At 42.1% G+C, this 20,424-nt stretch overlaps 1 protein-coding gene across 3 annotated transcripts in view; it reads left to right on the top strand.

Moving 5' to 3' along the window:
• Positions 1 to 20,424, top strand: part of FHIP2B (FHF complex subunit HOOK interacting protein 2B) — a 1,026,346-nt gene that overhangs the window by 169,069 nt on the left and 836,853 nt on the right. The window contains exon 2 of one of the 3 annotated variants that reach the window (XM_044082953.1): positions 3,165 to 3,271. The exons of the other annotated variants lie outside the window; for them this stretch is intronic. The gene's annotated coding sequence lies outside the window, so the exon portion shown is untranslated. The remainder of the gene's footprint in view (positions 1 to 3,164; positions 3,272 to 20,424) is intronic. 3 annotated transcript variants of the gene reach the window in all.

Below are 20,424 nucleotides of genomic sequence, written 5' to 3'. Positions count from 1 at the left end.
CTGCCTTCATCCACAGAACCACTTCCTCTTCCTCCCACAAACTCTTACATACATGCAATTTAACTAACTTTAACCCTTCCACCTTCTCGGACACCCTCAAAAACACCAACTGGAACCCACTAAAAACCCTACCCCTAGACGAAGCCGTTGATTTCTTCAACTCCAAATTCCTTACTGTCCTAAACTCCCTAGCTCCAATACGAACAAAAAGAGTTAAAGCCAAGACTGCTCCTTGGCTAACTAAAGAAACCAAAAAAATCATGCAACAAAGAGATAAATTCTGGAAAAGCTATCTACATCATAAACAACCTGAATTCCTCCTTAAATACAAACAGCTACGAAACCTAGCCAAAAAACAAGTTATAATAGATAAAATGTCCTACTACAACCATCTACAATTAAATCATGTAAAAAACCCTAAACAATTCTGGAATTCCAGTAACTCTCTCCTTAAGCCTGGTACAACTAACAACCCCTGCCCTGACACTAGCAAATCTGACCAAGACATTGCCAAACTATTCAATACCTTCTTTACCTCTTCTATTGCTGAACTAACCAAAACCTTCCCTAACGACATTTCCCCACCCCCCCTCTGCCCAAGTTTCCTATGCCTCGACTCCTTCAACTCCTATGTTTGAACTTAAACCTGTGTCTACCTTCCTTATAAAAAAACTTCTCTCCAAACTCAAACCTTGCACCAATGCCCCTGACAACATCCCCTCCTCCTTCTTAAAAACAGCCTCTGACAGTATTGCACTCCCTATCAGCATCCTGATGAATAGATCAATGCTAGAGTCCTATGTACCCAAACTATGGCACTCTGCTTTTATTCTTCCACTCCATAAAGGTGGCAAAAACTGTAGCTTCTCCAACTTCCGCCCCATAGCCATCCTCTCACCCGTCTCCAAAATTCTTGAAAAATGTATTCACCTGCAGCTCATGCCATTCCTTACCAAACACCAGCTGCTCTCTCCTACCCAACATGGCTTCCGCTCCGGACATAATACCAACACAGCCCTTTTCTCCTTTTTACACTGTCAATTCAGCTCGAGACTCAGGCAACTTAGTTTCATCTGTTCTATTGGACTTATCTAAAGCTTTCCATACCATCTCCCACTCTCATGTACTAAATCATCTATCTAACCTCAACTACTAAATCATCTATCTAACCTCAACATCTCACCAACAACTCTATCCTGGTTTTCCAGCTACCTCTCACACAGGTCCCAAGCCGTGAAATGGGGACAAGCCTCCTCCAGCTTCCTTCCCACCCCCACAGGAGTTCCCCAAGGGTCCATACTTGGCCCTCTGCTATTTAGCATCTTCATTAACGATTTACATAAAACCATTCCCAATACCAGAATTGTCCAATACGCAGACGACTCAACTTTGATCTGCTATGCCTCCAACCTTACAGATCTCAAGTCTCTAACTCTAACCGCCTTCTCAACCACTGAAAAATGGATGCACCAAAATCACCTCCCACGTAACGCTAACAAAACTAAGATTCTTCTATTTACTCACTCCAAATCTACCCCCACCCCCACAGAAAAAAACTAATTTAAAATTACTAGCCTAAACAACTCCATCATTGACATTGTTCCCTCCGCCAAACTCCTAGGGGGTCACCATCGATGAACACTTAAAATTCAATACCCACATCCATCTTAACATCCAGAAAACCCACATAAAACTTGGCGTATTGTACAGAAACAATCAATTCCTCTCTCCCTCTACTAGACAGACCTTGGCCACTACATGTCTCCTCCCATCTCTTCTATATGGAGCTCCTCTGTTTACTAATCTATCTTCCACCGTAACCTCTAAACTGGAAGTATGCTACAATAAAATCTCCAAATTCGCCACCAAGGCAAATTTCAGCTCTCATCACTGCACCTGCTTACAAACTTGAAATTGGCTTGAACTCCCTAATCAACTAGACTACCTCCAAATTGTCTCTGCCCACAAACTAATATTCCAACCTACAAGCTGCCCCGCACTATCCAATATTCTTTAACCATATATCCCCCCCAGATCACTTAGATCTTCTTACCAAAATCTTATTTCCATCCACTAACTCAAGCGCCCAACTGGTCAACTTCTACTCTCCTTTTCCCTAGCAAAAAAATGGAACACCCTGCCCTCTACTCTGAGGACATGCGACAACCTACACTCCTTCAAAACACAACTCCATTGCTACCTTCTAACTCAAAGAAAATGTAACTGCACTCTTCGTTCTTTTCCTCCCAAGCTCTCATCTTCCTTCTCTCCCGGCTAAACCTCATACCTTACTAATTTCCCCCTTCGTCCTTCTTTATTAATGCAACAAATGTATTTACTCCCGATCTTATACTTAATGCCACTCATCCTCCAGGAGAATACTCATTTTTACATCCTAGTTACTTAACTATGAATGACTTCAGTATTGAATTCTTTTACCAGATGTCTGTGGAATTTCCACCTATTTTGACTGTAAAAAAAAAAAAAAAGTTTTTTCTTTGCATTTTAAGTTTTTGTATTTTTTATTTGTATTTTCATTGGGATGTAACATTGTACTGTGGAGCTTTTCTCCCTGGGCCTCCACTGAAAATGGGCTCTCGGGCCCAGTGGACTTCCCCAGTCACCAACTGTAATAAATAAATATAAATAAATTCTGAGTGGAGTCTTGCCTGCAATGGGCAGGTATTGGGGTTGGCTTGTGGTTTGTCCATTAAGTACATTTGGGGTGTCAGTCTTCAATCCTCTTCAGCTGGGGGGATAGAGGATTGGTCCCTCAGTATCAGTAGATTCTCTACCTACTCACCTAGGCTGTGCTGTCTTACTTGCTCATTCAAGAATAGCAGTCTGCAACATTTGCTCTATCAGCTCTTAGCAGATAAAATCACCACAGTCCCTCACCAGGAGTGCCCCCTGCTGTGATTGTGGTGTTGGACCTTTTTGACTTCTATTTCTTCCATGACTGGCCTTTAAAGTAGTCTTGGAGTGGTTCCCTGGCTTCTTTCTCTTGAGTGGATTTACTGTTTGGGAAACAGCTGAACAAGAGGACTCCTCATGAAAGGGTCATTGATGTTAGATGTAATATATTTGTTCTTGTATTGTTATTGTTAGTTGATCTCTGAAAAGTGCTGTCATTGATGGAATGCCCTCCTTTCATCCTGCTGTAGATGGGTTTTTCTGACTGACCTTGGCCGCTGGAATTCCTGTAAGGCAGGCAATTGTTTTTATTCTTGATTTGCAGAAGGGTGCTATCTGGCAAGGAGCATACTGTCAGGTATGAAAAATAATTGTGGCTTTGCAGCTGAAACACGATATCATGGCTTTTGTTATTCCGGATGCACATCAAGTCTGAAATTGAGGGGATTCATTTATTTGTTAGCTGGATGGGTGGACTGCTTTGTAGACCATTTTTATTCATGATGTAGGCCAAAGGCATAAAATTACAAACAGATATTCACGTTAAAATGTTGTGACTGAGAGGCCTTTAGGCTGTTTTATTCCTGCAGATTCAAAGAATAAAGACCATAAGATTATTTTAGACATGTTGCTGTTCTTCAGAAAAAGACAATGAATGTTGATTGGTGATTGGATAACCCATCCACAATACCCATCAGAATAACCATTAGAAAGGATTCTCTCAACTGATAGAGACATATGTGATGCTTATTGAATTGTTCGCATTTGCAGTAGTGCTAACTTTTTGGACTTCTCCTGTAAAAAGCTTTGAAACTGACCCAACTTCCAAATGTTTTTTCTTTCTGTTTCTGACTAGATGGATGCCTTCTTAACTTGTTATGAACATGCCTGTTTTGTAAGAGGGATGTCTTCTGTCACCACTTTAGGTCTTGTCATAGTACAGGAGGGAAGAAGCATAGTCACTGAGAGCACTGAGCGTTGTTTGTTTGGCATTTCATAATGGCTTCCAGAATACAAATAAGCACCCCCTTTTGAGGAAACATTTTCTTATTGATTGTTTAGTTCTGTGGCTGTCCAATATAAATGTGAGTTTCAGAAGTTACCAAGTTTATCTCTTGTAGGAAGCAAATACTCCACAAAGGCTTTCACAATCCATATTTGCTTTATTTAGAGGAGAACAAAGCGTGTCAACTTTGTGCTAGGTTCAACTGGAAAAAAAAATCAGAGAGAGAGAAAAATGTCCAGGACTGTTTCAGCAAGAAAAGGCTTTCCCAGGGCCACCTTGATGTCAGTGAGGTCATTCACAAGATGCATACATGAGCGAAAAGAAACCAGGGGGTTGACAACATACCAGTCCAGTCTAAAGATCTCCTTAGATTTGAATGCGTAGTGTCTGGTAAGGCACCTTTGCAGCCCCCAACCCTTGCACTTACTTTTACGAAAGCCTCTGTCCATGCCGTCAGGAGGCTACCATGTTCTCAGAGGAAATCTCAAGCCAAAGCCCTTCAGCAGTCTTGTCTGTCTGGAAGAGTGTATGGGCTTGATACCCATATTGTGATAACGGAGGGTAAGCTTGGTACACCATTAGTTTTGGTATGTGAAAATGTCTGTGGTTCAGAGATTGATGTCATCAGTGCCTGCCTGTGACCAGAAAACTCTGAGGTGGCCACTGCATCAAAAAGCAGGACAGATATGTCCAGATTTCAGATATTTGCCATCTTATCTCTGCTTGAGTTGGGCAGACCTATCTCAAGATTTGATGAGACTGGTGTAAGACTTTGTTTTTCTTAAGAAACTGCTGCCTTAGCCAGAACAACAATCCATGTTAGGGGTTCCCACCTAAAACAGAGAGAGTGATATTATCCTCCTATTGAAGAATCTGATCCCTTAACATCAGAGTCAGACAAGCTGTCTTATGCAGATCAGATGTCTTCTACATTTCTTATATGTAACAAAGTATAAAGGATAAGTCCAGATAAAATCACTTAAGCTAGCAGGTCTAGGAAACTCTCTCGCGTGCTCACTCTCTCTCTTGCTCATGCCTTTTCTGTGGGAGGAATAAAGACACCTTGTTGAAGTTTACAGTAGTTTATTCAGTTAGGCAGGTAGATAGACACATTAGAACAAGAACACTCCTCCATCTACCTCCTTAACTGAATAAACTACTGGAAACTTCAACAAGGTGTCTTTATTCCTCTTACAGAGAAGATATCACTGAGAGAGAGAGAGAGTCTCCTAGATCTGCTAGCTAAAGTGGTTTTATCTGGACTAATTATTTGTACTTTATTTCTTGTTAGTCCTGTCACTCTGTGGGTCACAGGAGGGATACCAGACTTCACTCGAGCCCTCTGGATTACCTATGTTTACCTTTCTTACTTGTTAGATGCTGAGGACTGCTTGTTCTTTCCTTCTCCACCAGAATATGTCTCATTTCTACAGTCAGCAAGATGGAAGATTTCTTCATTTGGAAATCCTAAGATTATTCTGATGCCAGAAAAAGTGTAGAAAGGTTCTGGACTTAACCAGAAGCAAACCCCTTAGCTATTATTCCAGTTATTGAAGCCTTGGAGAATGCATTCACCTGTATACTTTACCAGCCGTGTTCCCAACCCTTTGCTCTCAGGAAGCCTGATTGCTTCTGTAGTGGACTTCTGTCAGTACTTCTCCAAGAATTAGCTGATGATCCAGCCATAGTGTCCATGAATTTCATCACGGTATCTGCAGGGGCTCCAACCAAAAATACCACCTGCAGGGCTGTGAACTGCTGGACCTTACATGTTAAGATTCAAGGGGACTGTTCTTTTCCATATCAAGGATAGGGTACAGGCGATAGAAGACAAAGCCCTGAGAAATAAAATATTGTAGCTTTTCAACCTCTCTTTCTAGATTGTCAAGCACTGTATCAAATGTGGCTATGATGCAGTGGGCCCATCATATCGGCTGGCAGCCGCAGGGTCTGATGTACACTGACATGCTTGGTTGAGGCACAGCACTTTCTAGAGCATACCATGTGGAAACACAGCTTCTCGATTCCCCGTTAGGAAGCTGCTCTTTGGATTCCTGATTGTATAGTTATTTGAAATGCTGGAGGAGAAAGGAGAAACTGTGCAGTCAAAGTAACAGCTGTTTATCACTCCTGAATACACAGGAAAAATAACCCCCACCAAAAACTGACCCTGTCAGGGATGGCAAGTCAATGGTAAACAGCCTAAGGGAAAGAGAGGTGATTTCAGGAAAAAAAAATGGCAAATTGACCAAAAAGGAAGACTTTGGGCCCTCAGGGCTGATGCTTTACAAGAGAACAGCAGTGACTCGAGAGAGCTCTTCGTACCCCCTTCAAAACCCACTCTGACCACTCCCTCCCAAATTATACATATTTTATCGACCCCTTCCCAAAGAATAGGGGGTCATCTCAGTCTATTTCTCTAAAAGTGGGAGAAAATCAATCAGGATATCTGGGTCTTAAGTATCCTGAGACAAGGGTACGGTATGCCATTTGTCAGAAAATAAGTAAATAAATAACATTTCTCTAAGAACCTAGCCAGTAAAAGCATTTAATTAAGCTTTACTGCAGATAGGAAGGAGGTACAGGATTCTTTTCAAGACTGTTTTCTAATAACAAGAATTGATGGTCCTTGGAAACCCTTTTTAGATTTATCAGTTAATCAAATTTCTGCAGGTATCAATGTAGGTCTTACTTACTACCTATTCTCTTTCCTCAGGCATCTGTGGTCACCTTAAATCTGAAAGATGCCTACCTCCATATACCCATAACCAGGACCCACAAACAATATATGAGATTCAAAGCAGGGGGTGCTCATTATCAGTTTGCTCCTTTTCCCTGTGATGTATCTGCTGTGCCCAGGAGCTTTGCTAAATACCTGGCCCCAGTAATTCCATACCACGGAACCAGTGGCATTCACACTTGACTTCTGCCTGGATGGCTGCTTTAATCAGGGCCCTTCTGTAGATGAGGTGGAGATAGTCCTGCAGATCTCCCTGGCCTACTTCTGAACTCGTGAGACTTGCTTCGAATCTGCCAAAGTTACAGCTAGTGCCCCCCTCCAAAATGCTCAGTTTCTGAGAGCCCTTCTGCATACCACTAGGAAAAGGACATTCCTTCCCTCAGGCATGTTGCTATTTCTGACACTGTATTTCACTTCTTACAACAGAGCCAGACTGTGGGTAGGAAATACTACAGGAACTTGGGCATGTAAGTGACATCATCAGTCCTAATAGTCCCCCCAGTAAAGTATCACATGAAAAAATGTTAGTGTAGTGGTACTTGCTTTTTAGATGGCATCATCATGTCCTCTCACTTTAGTGCTCCATTCCCGTATTTACTTCCATCAAAAAAATACTTGAATCAGGTGGTCCCATTCAAGCCAGGTCCAGATGCCCAGATACCTGCCACCGAATCATTAGACATAGTTTTTTTTTGGGGGGGGGCAGTCAGGGGTACTGGAGATTCAAGGGACCTGGGAAAAGCACAGCAGTATCAAAGAGATATTGGCTGGAGGTTTAGCCATGAAAAACCTTCAAAGATACCTGGCAACAAGGGGACCCTGAATATACTTGTGGGCAACACAACAGCTTTGTGGTGCATCAGCAGCCAGGGAGGAACCTGTTACCTCTTGAGTCATACTTCTATGACCAGCCTGCACATCACTCAGGCATAAGATTGACTGGTCTTGCATTTTATCTCAGAAGAATGTCCTGGCAGGTTGTTTGAGCAGAATAGAAGCAGGATCTCAAAAATGGATGTGAACGAGGTTACATTACTGAACATGGTTCACTTGTACCCCAGAGGTAGACCTTTTTTGCTTCTCCATTAATTAAACAGCTAAACCAAACACATTTTGTACCTCAATGCCAGGTACAAGGGTCCTGGGCAACAGATGATCTGTTGGTTGGGCCTGTTTCCCTGTCCTTCTTCCATCCTTCTCCTCCTTATGGTGCATCAAAAGATAAAGGAGGACAGGCGAAAAGTGCTGCTCATAGTATCTTGTTGTCGGAGACAGCGGTGAATGTTCATCGTGTTACCCTGCTGCAGTCCTCACACTTGGGTTATCCTGTCGTCAGGCGGTCCCGCAGTCGGCCGGAATTCCAAAGTCTTGGTCCGGTGTCAGTTGCTATTGCTTCTTCCCTGATGTCAGTGTGCCAAGGGTATATATAATGCATCCGACGCCATTTTCTTCAGTCTTTCTTGCCGAGCGGTGCCCGAAGCAGAAGCAGTACGCAAGTGCCGGTTGGCCAACTCCTGAGATTTTCGAAGTCTAATTTCAGATCCGAAGTCTTCAATAAAGCTAAGTACCCCGTTGGAGAAACTTTTCTTGCCTCAGATCAATGTCAGAAAAAGTTAACAGTTGTATTTTTTGTGGGAAGCAAATAACTTGCCTAGGCCCAGACCACGATGTCACTAGTTGTCGTTTTTGTGCTAGGTTTAATAAGCGTACTATAAAAAGACGCTTTGATTTCGCACGACACTACTTCGGTAGAAAGTTTAACTACACTATGCCGTCAGAGCAACCGACTACCGGCGTGCACAAAAAACGCAAGGAGAAGGACAGGCAGCCTAGACCCAAGCCAGACTCCGAGGCCTCGACTGGTTCGGTCTCCGGTTCACCGGTCTTCAGTGAGGCTCCGACGCAGCCCCTGACTACTGCAGATCTGGAACCCGAGACCACTTCGGAACTTTTGGCGGAAAGTACTAGGCCGATGCAGCCATTTTGTTTAGTCCCTACCGACGACACTGCTGAAAAAGATGTCGGTGCTGCAGAAACACCTTCGGTTTCTGAAGGCATTTTCAGACCGACGACGCTCACCATAAAAACGTATCCTAAGACTAAAACTCCTATTACACCTAAAAAGACTGCACTTCAGTCTCCAGTTCAAGGCCCCATGCCTAAGAAACAGATGCTCAAAATGGCTGAAGATTTGATCTCTGTAATCAGGGGTTCCCAACCCCCACCCGACAAAAGGCCTAGACAATTGGAAGATTATGCCTCCTCTGAACAAGTGTCTATTTCCTCAGGCTCCTCTGAGGACCAAGATTACTCCTTCTCCCCTTTTGAAGATTCTGATGCTGAGGATTCTATGCCCTCAGCTTCTCCTCCTGAAGACTACTCCTTTGGGGAAACTTTACACACTATGAGGGAACATTTTCACTGGGAAGGTCAGGACTACTCTGACTCAAAGAAAAAGCTCAGAGAGTTTCTTTTACTCCCCCAGCACGGACCACTTGCCATTCTCCCAGTTTTAGACATTGTGGATGATGATTACTTAGAATCCAGTTTGAACCCAGATTCTCTGCCTCCTGCTCCGGCCAAACCTGACAGATACTATAGAGTGCCTGATTCCCACAAATTTCTTTATAAAAGCCCTGTTGCTGATCCAGAGACTATCTCCCAGGGTCCCAAAGGGGCTAAGGCTTCTATGGCAAAAAATCCTGTACCCTCTGAAAGGGACTCCAGAGCACTAGACAGGTGGGGGGAAAAGGGTTACACCTCAGCCACTCTAGCTATGAGGGCACTAAATTGCCAATTTCACATGCTAAAATATCAGCAATTTCTTATGTCTCAGTTAAAACAAAAAATGAGCACATTCCCTCAACAGTCTGAATTGAAAGAAATGCAGGATCTGTTGCATGCAACTGAACAGGTGGGCAAGCATACTTTACAATGTGGGTTTGATTCTTTGGAGGCTTCCTGCAGAGCAGCTGTCACTGGGTCTGTTATACGTAGGCATGCTTGGTTAAAGGAACAAACTCTGCCTGATCATGTTAAAGCAAAGCTTCTAGATGCTCCCTTACAGTAGGATGTTCGTTTTGAAGTTAAAGCAGAAGAAGTCTTAAAGAAAATGGAGGAAAAGGCAAAATCTATGCAGACAGTCAAAGATTTCCTACAGGTACAGCCCCCTCGCTTCAGCAGAAATTGGCCAACAAAAAATTGGTCCTTTCCAGCTACTGACAGACCACAGAGGGGTAAATACAGATGTCCAAGAGGCAGAGGACAACCACAAGCCCAGTGCAAACCTCGCCAATGGGGCACTGCAACACAGAAGGGAGGAGAAGACAGGTCCCAAACTAGCAGAAGGCAAACTCAATGACTTGCACCTCATCTGGCCAAGCAACACTCTTTTGGCAGCCCTCTTGGGAGGAAAAGTTGCACTTTTCTCAGACAACTGGCACATTGTCACAAAGGACAAATGGGTCCTAGACATAATTTCACGAGGATACAGATTCCATTTTCACACCTTGCCAATGAAAAGAGGAATGCCAAACCTGCCACAAAATCAATGGGCAGAGGCACAAAAACAAATTACAGCTCTCATGGACATGAGAGCCATTCAACTGGTACCTGCTCGAGAGCAAGGCCAAGGATTTTACTCAAGACTCTTTCTAGTTCCCAGAAAGGACAATGCTTGGAGACCAATTCTGGACCTTTCAATTCTAAACACCTTCTTACAAGTACCCAAATTCAAGATGCTAACACTACAGCAGCTTCTTCCCATGTTGGGCAAGAAAGCATGGCTAGTAACGTTGGACCTCAAGGAGGCATACCTGCATGTCCCTATCAGACAAAGTTGCAGAAGATACCTCCGTTTCATTGCAGGTTCAACCCATTACCAATTCTGTGCACTGCCCTTTGGCTTATCTACTGCGCCCAGGGTCTTCACAAAATGCCTGGCACCAGTAATTGCATACTGCAGACAAAGAGGAATTCAAATATACCCATACCTAGACGACTGCCTCATCCAAGCAGAAAGCAAGGACATCCTCTTACAACATCTGGCTTTTGTAAAACATCTTCTCTAAGTTGCCTGGGGTACACAGTAAACAAAAATAAATCAAAACTAGTACCCCCACAAAATATAACATTCCTGGGTGTCAGCTTGAATACAACGGCCCAGAAGGCTTATCTGATGCCAGACAAACAACTACAACTGACTCAATATTTCAAAACAATGAAAACAAAGACCCAGCTCCCTGCAAGAAAAATTCTGCAGGCCTTGGGTTTCATGGCATCTTGCATACTACTAATACCATTTGCAAAGCTGCATATGAGGAAATTACAGTGGTACCTAAAAAGCGTATGGTCTCAACACAGCCACAGCTTGGAAACAATGATATCTCTCATTCCCGGCCTACAACAGGAGTTTCTATGGTGGTCACAGGCATGTCACCTCAACAAGGGTCAGCCTTTCACATTGCCCCCAGTGAGGCAAACTATGACAACAGATGCATCGGACTACGCCTGGGGGGCACACATGGCAGGACAGTGCGTTCAAGGCGTATGGACTGCAGATCAAAGGAATCTGCACATCAATCAGAAAGAGATGCTAGCTGTACAGAATGCTCTGACAGCCTTCAGGAATCTATTACATCCAGGTCAACTTACAATAAGGATGGACAACACCACAGTAATGTGGTACATAAACAAACAAGGGGGTACACACTCCTACCCTGTATGCAGGCAAGCAATGACCTTGTGGAGCACAGCTCTGGCTTACCAAGTTCATTTACAAGCTCAATTCCTGCCAGGAAAAAAGAACACATTGGCAGACAACCTCAGCAGAAACATCATGGATCCCCACGAGTGGAAACTGGATCCACAAGTATTTGCAATGATAACTCAAAAATGGGGCCTTCCAGACATAGACCTGTTTGCCAGTCCTCAAAACTATCAACTAACAAAACTTTGTACAAGGACACTTCACCATCAAGCTTGGAAAGTGGACGCACTCTCATTCAGTTGGAAAAACCTGACAGTATATGCCTTCCCTCCATTGCCTCTCCTCACAAAGGTGCTTCTGAAAGTCAGAAAGGAGAGACCACGACTGATACTCATAGCCCCAGACTGGCCACACCAGCACTGGTACCCAGTATTGAGGAATATGGCCCAGGGCCCACCTTGGATTTTACCACAAATTGCCCATTTGCTCACACAGCAAAACAATCAGATTCTTCACATCCAGCTCAAAACCTTAAATCTGGCTGCATGGCAAATCAACTAAGCATCCAGCCAGCTCCTCTTTCCCAAGCAATTATGGATGCTATTCTGGAAGCTAGGAGGCCCAGCACCAGGAAGGCCTATTCAGACAAATGGAAAAGGGGGTACACACTCCTGCCCCTGCACAAACCCTGACTAACTGCTTCCTCTTTCACTTCTATCTTCCTACTACCTAAGGCCACTTTCACCCTTTACCCCAATAATGTAGACTACTGATCTCCTTTCTTTGCTCTCTGACTTCTCCTCTCTTCCACATACTTTCCTCTTCAACCGTCCCATTTCTCTCCTGATTACAAAGGTTTGCATATAATTTTAATATTTACAAGCATATTATTCCTTCTAACTAACTACCCCAAATATTACGAATGAGTAGTCTCATCCAAAAAAAAAAAAAATTACTATTTCTTTTTCTTTGCTTGATCAATTTATTTTTTTCTTTTCTCTCTATACTCTAAAATTGCTAATGTAATTCCAATATATATCATTATTGTGTATTGTGTATAATGTTGTGTCTGGAGCTTTTCTCCCCGGGCCTCTACTGAAAATGGACATGTATCCAGTTAGACTAGCCCGGTCAACAAATGTAAAATAAAATAAAATAAATAAATAAATAAATAAAAGGTTTTGTGCCTGGAACCAAGCTAAAGGCCAAAACACACTTCAGCCTCACATGCCTCACATTCTACAGTATTTAACTGAGCTGTTGCACAAAGGACTTTCTTTTTCTTCCATTAAAATCCATGCATCAGCTATTTCAGCCCACTACAACACGGATCCACCCTTATTTTCGCATCCACTTCTAAGGCAGTTCCTCAGAGGGGCAAAAAACATTAGCCTCCCCCCCAGGAAAGCACCTACACCAACATGGGACCTCAATTTTGTTCTGGAAAAACTTACGCTACCTCCCTTTGAACCAGCTTTCTCTGCAGATCTACAGTTCCTATCATGGAAGACTGTCCTGCTGCTAGCAATAACTTCAGCCAGAAGAGTCTCAGAGCTGCAGGCACTAATGGCAGTGGAACCTTTCCTCATTTTCCATCAAGACAGAGTTTCTCTACGAATTAATCCTTCCTTCATGTCTAAGGTGGTTTCCAGTGTGGCTTTAAATCAAACCATCCACTTACCCACCTTCTTCCCAAATCCACAGAACAAAGGAGAAAGACTCCTGCATTCCTTGGACATTCACAGGCAACTTCGCTACTACTTGGATAAGACTAAGGCTTTCAGAAAATCTGACCAGCTCTTTGTATCCTATGCTACAGCTTCACAAGGGAAGGCTATATCAAAACAAACCATTTCCAAATGGATAGGACATTGCATTCGTTTTTGCTATACCCATCATGGAAAACCAGTTCCTGCTACCATTAGGCCCCACTCAGGGCAACAGCTACATCTACAGCCTTCCTCAGGGGGGTTCCAACCAAGGAGATTTTGGAAGCTACAACTTGGAGTTCAGTACACATTTTTACCAAACACTATCACTTACCACTTTACTCTGACTAGGGCTGGCTTCGCCACTGCAGTTCTGCAGGGCCTTCTAGCCTCCTCTAACCCTCTAGAACTCCTCCACCCACCCTTAGCTTTGGGATTCTACCCAAGTGTGATGACTGCAGCAGGATAACACGAAGAACATAGTACAGTTTTGTACCTACCATAAATGTAGATGTTCGAGTGTACACCCTGCTGCAGTTCAGGTTACCCTCCCTCCATCCCCTCTGATCTAACTGGCTAAATCTCTACAATACCTTCCTGATGTATTTGCTTATAGCTGGAGGGATTTTGTATTTGTGCAAAAATTACTTAATTTGGTACTAATTACTGGCCACCTTTTTGGGAGCACCTGACATCTGGGGAAAGAAAAACTGAAGAAAATGGCGTCAGATGCATTATATATACCCCTGGCACACTGACATCAGGGAAGAAGCGACAGCAACCGACGCCGGACCAAGACTTTGGAATTCCGGCCGACTGCGGGACCACCTGACGACAGGATAACCCAAGTGTGATGACTGCAGCAGGGTGTACACTCTGACATCTACATTTATGGTAGGTACAAAACTGTACTTTTCTTGTCCTACTCAGTAGGGGAAATGTGGAGCATATTTCTCTGCCTCAGCATGTGAACCTCTTTTCCCAAAACAATGGTTCACTCATAAACTTCAACCTGAACACCCTAAGGCTGATAGCATGAATGCTCTAGCACTCCTCTCCTTTGGGCCTGTGTCTGCTATGGTTGCTCGTACTATTATCAGGGTGGCTTGGGAACCAGATGCAAGAAAATCTTACTTGGTGAAGTGGAGAAGTCTGCCCAATTTGTGCCAGAGAGAGGCAGGCTCTGGTCTCTAATCAGTCCTCTTGTGTTTGTGGTACTCAAATCCCTATGAGATCTTACCAGATTAGGATTATTTTATGCATCACTGAAACAGTATACATAGGTTGTCTGTGCCTGCCTGCCCTTGGATTCCTCCGTTTTATTCCTTGCTGCCAGTGAAGCACTTTGAGAATGGCATACTAAACCTAAGGCCACCTAAGTAGGTGATCTACCCCCAGTAAGACCTAAATTAGTTGCCGGAAGAGTAAGCATTGCCATCTTTTGAGCCTGCAGCTGTTACACCCCTCAAGTACTTGATATGAAAGACCATTTTACTAGTGACCTTAACTTCCATCAGGAATATCTGAACTAAAGCAGCTTATGAGCATACATCTTTCTAATGTTCCACAAGGATAGGGAAAGCCTCTGTACAATCCCCATCTTTATGTCCAAGATGGTGTCAGAAGTCTGTCTAAATCAGGACAGTAACCTCTCTGTATTCTACCGTACACACACACAAGGGGGAAAAGGATTTTTCTTATACTGGATCTCCATAGACACTTTATTTTACCTAGGAAAGAAATCAGTTAGCCTTTACAAAGAGTAGGGAAGACAAAACTGTCTCAAAACAAGACTATTTCTCTGGGAGAAATAAACAGCTTTCATCAAGGAATGTTACTTATAGGTAGAGACTGGAATTTGGTTTGCAATAGTGAAGATTTGTCTGGGGGCCTAGAAGGGAAAATATGTTTGGCATGGAAAATGTGAATTCGGTACTAGGAGTTCGGAGTGAATTTACATATCACTCACCAAGCTACCAAAACTGGGCTAGACTAGATAGATTTTATATCTCACGGGAACATGTGCACTTAATTGAAGCTCTTGAAACGCACCCAGTAACCCATTTCAGATCATGCGCCAGTAATAACTAAAATAAAAACGCAAGGTAATGAAATGAAAATGAGACACTGGCGCTTTTCCACCTATCGGTTGAAAAGAGAGTAGTTAAAGGAATGGGTTTTGGAAGTAATTCAGGAGCTACTAGAGAAGATAGAATTTTCTTCTGCAAACATAGCTAGGGAGTGGAATAAAAATAAAGTGGAGTTTAAATCTAGGGTGGAAATAAAAGAAAGGGAGATGTGGTTAAACAGTAGCAAGAATTATTTTAGAGGGATTGACAAATGTTTAAGTATTGGAAAATAGGGGGAATCTCTCAGAACAGGAAAAGGAGCAACTGCAGAATGCTAAACAGAAAATAAGGGATTACTTCGACAATATGCACAAGTTTAGAAAGACTGCTGTTAAGCAACTGTTTTTTGATTTTAATTCTGGAGCACAAAAACTTTTATCACAACAATTCAGGCAACAGAAAGTGGAAAGGGCTGTCATCAAGCTTAGGGAGCCTATAACAAGGAAGATAACAGGAGACCCTGTAGAAGTATTAGAAATATTTCAGAAATTTTATGAAAGTTTGTCTAAAGCAGAGAAATGCGGAAATCAAGAAAAGGCACAAATGGAAATGTATATGGAAGAATTAAATGTGCCCAGGTTAGAGGTAGATGAGGCTCAATTACTAACAGGATAGGAAGGGATGAGATAAAAATGGCCACGTATAACCAATCTGCAGGAAAGTCCCTAGGAATAGATGGTGTTCCTGTGGAAGTTTGTAATTTAGGAGGAAAAAAAACTGATAAAGATCTGGAAGGTTTTGTTTAACAGTATCTTAAGAGGAGGAGAAGTACCACCATCCTGGAAGAAGGTGGTGGTAACGGTAATACCTAAAGAGTGTAAAGATCCATCGGATCCAGCTTCATACAGGTCTATTTCAATACTAAACCATGATTATAAAGTGTTTATGCCTATAATGGCTAAAAGAATGGCAAAACTGATACTAAAATTGATATATATGGATCATTGTGGTTTTGTGGAGGGGAGGCAAACATTTGACAATATTAACAGAACACCAATGATCCAGAGGGAAGCAGAATGTAAGAAAGTACCACTTTTATTGGTGGGTCTTGATGCAGAGAAAGTATTTAACAGAGTACACTGGGACTCCATGAGCAGGGCAATGGAAGCATTTGCTTTCCCTGATAAAATTGTAAGGTTGATTAGAAGAATATATGAGGGATCTGAGATGTTAATTATGGTGGGTGGGGTCCTCTTCAATAATTTCTGCTTGAGTAGAGGAACCAGGAAGGGTGGTCCACTTTCCCCTTTGTTGTTTGCATTATATTTAGAACCATTGGCAAAGAAAATAAGGGATTCAGAAATTCAAGGGTATAATTGGTGTGGTACTCAGGAAAAGCTGGCTCTGTTTGCAGATGATGATATTTTATAAGTAACAAAACCAGAAAGGGACATTAAAGTGTTGTGGAACATTTTAAGACCGTTTCAAATCTTCTTGGGATACAAAATTAATGAAGCTAAAACAAAGGCAATAGCGGTAAATTACATGAATTGGTCCAACAATATCCATATTTATGGGGACATGATAAAATGAAGTATTTTAGTGGTATGGATTAGAAATGACTGTGTTGTGGGAGCCAAAGGATATGTGGGAAGAAACTAAACGGAAGATAATACAAAAATTGAGAAACTGAAAGCTTTATTATATGCATGCTAAAATATAAGCTATTAAAATGTTTTTAGTCCTTTTAGTCTTATAGATGGGTCAGGCATGACCTGACATGACAAAAATTCTTCTTTTCCCTCCCTCCAGGGCTTTCACTTTTGACAAAAATGCTTTCAAAATCCTAAGCCAAACCAACTCTACTATAGAGGTGGTCCCGTCTGCAAAACTCCTTGGCATCACCATAGACGAGCACCTTAAATTTGATATCCACATACAACAAAACATAAAGAAAACCCACCAAAAGCTAGGTATGCTCTATAGGAACAACCACTTTCTCTCCAACTCATCTAGGCATACCTTAGCAACTACCTATCTTCTACCATCTTTACTATGTGGAGCTCCACTCCTAACTAACCTGTTTTCTTCCAACTCCTCTAAACTCGAAATTTGCTATAATAAGATCTCTAAATTTGCAACCAAATCTAAAACCTCTACTCACCATTGCCTTTCCCTACAAACTCTGAACTGGCTAGAACTCTCTAACCACCTAGACTATCTCCAACTAACCACTGCTCACAAATTAATATTCTACCCTGATAAATGCCCAGCCTTAACAAACATCCTTCCTCCGTACATCCCAAATAGATATCTTAAGATCTGAACACCAAAATTTAATCTCTATCCACAAACCCAAACGCCCTGCTGGCCAACTCCTTCTCTCTAGGCAGGAAATGGAACTCTCTCCCTCCTTCACTTAGAACAACATCTAACTCAGAATCCTTCAAAACCCAACTTTTCTCTTACCTGTCTTCTAAACATAAATGTTCCTGCTTTCATCCCACTTAAATTTAAATAACTACTCATTGAACCCTCTATACTCCTCACTTCACACTACCCTAGAACTATTATTTTTCTATTGCTCCTAAAACAAACTTAAGCTACTTCTCATTTTAAGTAATTCTCTCTCTCTACTCCTTGTATGTAAATATTGTAAATATCAAGTAACCTCAAATCTCGATATTACAGACAGTTGAAACTTGCTGCTCTGAAGGGAAACTACTGAAAATCTACTTTCCTTAATGATGTTTGAGGTATACTGTATGCATTTGCTTTTTTTTACTAACTGTATGAATGCATTTATACATGTATTTTTTACCTTCAACATTACGTAACTTAGATTGTGTTCGCATTGCTTATGGAGCTTTTCTCCCCGGGCCTCCACTGAAAATGGGCACGTTCTGGCCCAGTGGACTTCCCCGGTAATCAAACTGGAAATAAATAAATAAATAAAATATTTTTATCAACCAGAGGAGAAGCTGTGGATAGCAATTAAAAAAAAGTTGAAGGATTTTATCCTGGAAGGAAAGACAGTAAGGGTCAAGTGGGATAAGATGATTCTTCCAATAGAACAAAGTGGACTAGGATTACCTAATATGAGGGGGTATTTTACAACAACACAGTTAAGGCTCTTGTACATAGCACAAGCAGAAAACTATAATTCAAAGTGGAAAGGAATGATGCTGACACAGGGAGGAAGCTCACGAAACAAGGAGAGAGTAGGATTTTGGATGCAGACTCTTAAGAACAACAAAAATCATACAGTGTATTATTTTCATAAAATAGCAGGGAGTATTCTGAGAACCAAACCAGCATGAGAATGGAAAAAAAGAGATTTTGCTAATAGGACTGCCTGTGGTCAGGGATACAGATAACAGGCAAGAGGGGGCTGGAAATTATTGGCGAAAACTGGCAAAGGAACCAAGGTATTGGGAGCAAATAACTAGAAAAGGAAAGGTAATAGAATGGCAATAGGCCAAGAATTTATTTGGACTGCAGGTTAGAGATTGCCTTTCCTGTCAAGGATTGATATCAGAGTATAGGCAAAGAGAAAGAAATAGGGGGGGTCCTAAATGAAAGACCATCACTGGTAGAGTTTTTAATATAATCTAGAACAGAAGCTGACGTTAAAAAAGGAATAATTAGTACAGCATATAAAATATTGCATGAAAATTATAAGAATCGGTCAGAGAGCTTAGAAGGGATTGGGAAGAGAGATTGGATAAGCAATTCACAAGAGAGAGTTGGGGGATATGTATGTACATCTCCCAAATATGCAACAAAGTCTAGAAGATTTAGGATCTTTGCCTGGAAGTGTTTACATAGGTATTTTTATACCCGAAGTATACTCCAAAGAATTTTTCCTCAGGTGGCTAGCAAGTGTTGGAAGTGTGATGGGCAAGAAAGTGGTGACTGGGACCATATTTTTTGGAAGTGTAATGAGCTAACAGACTTTAGGGATTCCCTGCAGACCACTCTGTCGGAGATGCTAGCTGAGCAGATTGGATTGACTTGGGAGATGATTTTTTGAGTTATGATACAGAGTCGGGAATGACATACTAAAGCCTTGCTGAGTCTAATTATGGTGGCTGCCATAAAAGCAATTGCTAGAAAATGGAACTCAAAGTCTAGAACCACTTTACTAGAAGTAGTGAGTATAGTAACGGAGATAACACTACTGAAATTGGGTTCTTTAGAAAAGCGAGGGAGCAGACTACATAGGAAAACATGGGGGTTGTGAGAACAATGTATGCATAGCAGGAATGAAGTTTGAGGCAGGATTTGAATGAGCCATATAATGCTTAACTGGCAAAGACTGGATAGATTATAAGTGATGTATAGTGTTTGCATCTACAGTTGTTTCAGTGGTGTCTGTGATGTATACTGTTTGCAACAAAAGTGGTGCCATGTCTGTTTTTCATTTGTATAAATGTAAGATTGTCTATGTCATGTATGAAAATTTAATAAAGACGTTTGTTGGGTGGGTTGGGGGGTGGAAAGACTATATTTCTGTTCTTTCTATTGTAAAAATGTAATGGCTCATTCCACAACACCAACAGCATCCCCTGTGTCTCACTTTGAGGGTTTAGGCCATCTTGAAAGTAGCTACCTGTTAGTGCCTTTTCCAAGTACAACAACTCCAGACTCTGGGTAAGATTGGTAATGACCAATCCTGCAAGGGCTACTTCAGTTTATAATTTCTCGGGGCCAGCCACTGTCTGTTCTGGAAGCTTTGAGACTCTTTCCAAAGGTTAGCACTATTGCAGCAATGAACAATATGATGGCTATAGTACAGCTGTGTAGAATCTCACTACAGTTCTTCCTTTGCTCCTCTTTCTCCTGTCTGTTATCATCCTGTGGATGTTCATGTTTCACTGTTGCAGTCATTACACTTGGGTTATCCTGCTGGCAGGCTACCCACAGTCGGCCTGAATTCCAAAGTCCTGGTCTGGCGTCTGTTGCTGTTGCCTCTTCCCTGACGTCAGTGCTCCAGGGGTATATACGATGCAGCCGACGCCATTTTCTTCAGTCTTTCTTGCTGGGCGGTGCCCGAAGCAAAAGTAGTTAGCAAGTGCCAGTCGGCCGACTCCAGAGATTTTTGAAATCGAATTTCAGATCCGAAGTCTTGAATAAAGCTAAGTACCCCGTTGGGGAAACTTTTTTCTTGCTCCAGACCGATGTCAGAAAAAGTTAACAATTGTATTTCTTGTGGGAAGCAAATACCTCATAAGGATTTTCATTCTTACTGTATTCCTTGCCTAGGCCCTGACCACAAC

This window comes from Protopterus annectens, chromosome 9.part0 (genome assembly GCF_019279795.1).
Source record: "Protopterus annectens isolate FY-2018-M chromosome 9.part0, PAN1.0, whole genome shotgun sequence".
NCBI classification, from domain to species: domain Eukaryota; kingdom Metazoa; phylum Chordata; order Ceratodontiformes; family Protopteridae; genus Protopterus; species Protopterus annectens.
The sequence above is the reverse complement of the archived record's forward strand: the minus strand, read 5'-3'. Positions and strand labels throughout refer to the sequence as shown.